This window comes from Frankliniella occidentalis, unplaced genomic scaffold (assembly GCF_000697945.3).
Source record: "Frankliniella occidentalis isolate FOCC.00 unplaced genomic scaffold, Focc_3.1 Scaffold130, whole genome shotgun sequence".
Taxonomy (NCBI): domain Eukaryota; kingdom Metazoa; phylum Arthropoda; class Insecta; order Thysanoptera; family Thripidae; genus Frankliniella; species Frankliniella occidentalis.
In genome coordinates, this window is record NW_026267257.1 from 392,145 (window position 1) to 394,632 (window position 2,488).

The 2,488-nt window shown below is 40.1% G+C and overlaps 1 long non-coding RNA gene across 1 annotated transcript; it reads right to left on the bottom strand.

The window, feature by feature from the left end:
* Positions 1 to 1,261: 1,261 nt before the first annotated feature.
* LOC127750074 (uncharacterized) lies at positions 1,262 to 2,182 on the bottom strand. The gene is made up of 3 exons (XR_008011511.1): positions 1,855 to 2,182; positions 1,553 to 1,777; positions 1,262 to 1,478 (listed from the first exon to the last, which is right to left on the bottom strand). It is a non-coding gene; the product is annotated as an uncharacterized LOC127750074 (long non-coding RNA).
* Between the last annotated feature and the right edge of the window lie 306 nt (positions 2,183 to 2,488).

Below are 2,488 nucleotides of genomic sequence, written 5' to 3' on the forward strand. Positions count from 1 at the left end.
ACTATGCTGGTCGTTATCAGACTAGTGGAAAACGACGAGAATGGGTCCAAAACAAGCCTTAGATTTTTACGCGGGAAACCAGGGAAATTTAACAGCAGAACAACGCTTGTATAACCGTTGTCTGTGCAAATCTAGAGTCAGGATTGAACATGCATTCGGAAAAGCTTTTGGGCAGTTGAGACGAATGAAAATGCTTCATACTGCCAATCTGGAACTGGCCGTGGATCATATTGTGTCTTGCTTCGTACTGCACAATTTCATGATTTTAAATGGAGAACAACTGTTGAATCCTAACGTGCATCGCATGGTTCTTAATGCAAAACTTCGAGGAAGGGAGAATAGAGTTGATTTTGTCAGATAATTAAACCTATTGTATGGTGATGATTAGCAAAATGAAGGATTACTGAAGAACAATGAGACTGATTTATAAATGTTGAGTTACTTATACTTGGTAAATATTTAAGGAACAATATAGAGTATTACAGATTAATGACAAGATCAGTTGGTTATTATTACTAAATAACATTGATAATGATCGATTAAATAAGAAAATAAAGTACACTTTCATAGAAAAAGATAATATAGATATAATCAGTCTACTGAAATGTAATCAGTCCGTTCAGGTACAAAAACCTAAGATAATAATTAAGAATCTAGTCATTACAAATAGAAAAGGCACGTAAAACCTAATTAAACATAAGACATTGGTGGATAACTTCAAATCAAAGAAAAAAAAATTAAGTCAGCAACGGAAGTATCAAAAAAGACAAAAATTATTGTTTTCATCTGTTTGCTTTGAGCTGCCTTGTTGTTTCAGTTCTTTTAGAAGATCAATGCCCTTCTTGAAGTTATCACCCCTCTCCTTCGCCTCAACCCGAAAGCCTGTGAATTGTTGCACAAATGACTTTTTCAGCTCTAATCTTTGCTGTTGAAGATCAAGGAGAGTGTTCTGGTATCCCATCTTGCCAGAGGGAGGTGGTGCAGGGCCCATGAGCCTCTTGACTCTTGATTCCTTGTCTTTTGAGTCCTGGGATTTGGAATCCTTGCCTTTTGCGTTCGGGCCCCTCTGCTGCCGTGTATCATTGGGGGCTCTAAGTCTCCCCTTCCTTAAATTTTCAACACAAGCATAGGACTTACTAATGTTGGCTTTAGTGCCTGCAGACACTGTTATTTTAGCCTTTGTCGACACACTCCCTTTCTCCAGGTCATACACAAGGTCATAAAGTGGCCACGCACACGATGATTCGCCTGTTCCCCCTAATCTATCAAACTCTTCGTGGAATTTTTTAATAAGAGCATTGTATCTCTGCTGGGCTTTCAACCAAGTGACAGTGGTGTAACCTATCTTCACTAGACGTGATGTGAAGCAACTTCTTTGAACAAGTCAGAATTTTTCAGTAAAGGTTGGTCGATAAAGAACTCCTTACATTCAGTAACCTCTTCAAGTCATGCTTTGTCAGCCTCTAGCTTTTCCTAGGCTGTAAAAGAAAGGATGTCATAGAGTACATGTACTTAAATGAGCCAAAAATCACACAACAGTGGAAAAACAAACCTTTGGATTTTGGAGGCTCATGGGTGGGATGGGATAAAGGTACTATTAATGGTGTGTCCGGTACATTTAAATCAATCTCCGCGTCCTCTTCGTATAGGTAATCATTTTCAGGAAAAGTATTATTAGGTGCTCGATCAGGTGCCTCATCAAGTTCCCCACATACAGCCTCATTTGAACAGGCATTTTCGACATCACTGCCCAAGTCACCTTCGTCAGGATCGACCTCTGATATAGACAAAACCAGCAAGTAAGTAAAGATGGGAGACACATTAATAGGGTGATTGAGTGAACACATTACTCACCGTGAGAAACAGCCTTTGACCACAGAGGTTTCGATTCAAATCCTTCTGGCCACTGGCACTTGCTTAAGTTATCCAAAGCGGCAAAGTATTCCCACTTCTGTTTAGAGTCTTCACTTTTTTTCTTATAGGCGCAATATGATGCATCCAGTATTCTTTTCTTATCGTACAACCGGTCTACACTGAAATTGAAGCCTACAAGCGTGAAATCTTTTGAATTTTTTTCGAAAAGACCTTTCTTCCTTTTTTTTTGCACCTCCTTTACATTCTTTCCCAGAAGGTTCAGGAAAGTGTGACATGCATTTTCCTCCGACCAAGAGGACTCTAGGATCCCTCAAATGATAAAGCGCATAAGGGCAACTGAGCAGCAGCCACGTAGTCAAGAAAATTGCCTTGGATAGTCACCTTCAGCTACAGGTACCTCCTCCACATCAGCTTGAGCTCTACCAGTGCCATTTTGTTGACGCAATACATCGAAACTACCTTGAGCTCCAATATCATTCTCTTGTAGCGGCACCACATCAAACTCTGGTACAACTTCTGCCCCACCTTCATCGTGAAAAGGCAGAACCTTGAAACTACCTTCTTCATTGTCATCATGTAGAAGCACTACTTCATAATCATCGTCGCCTCCTTC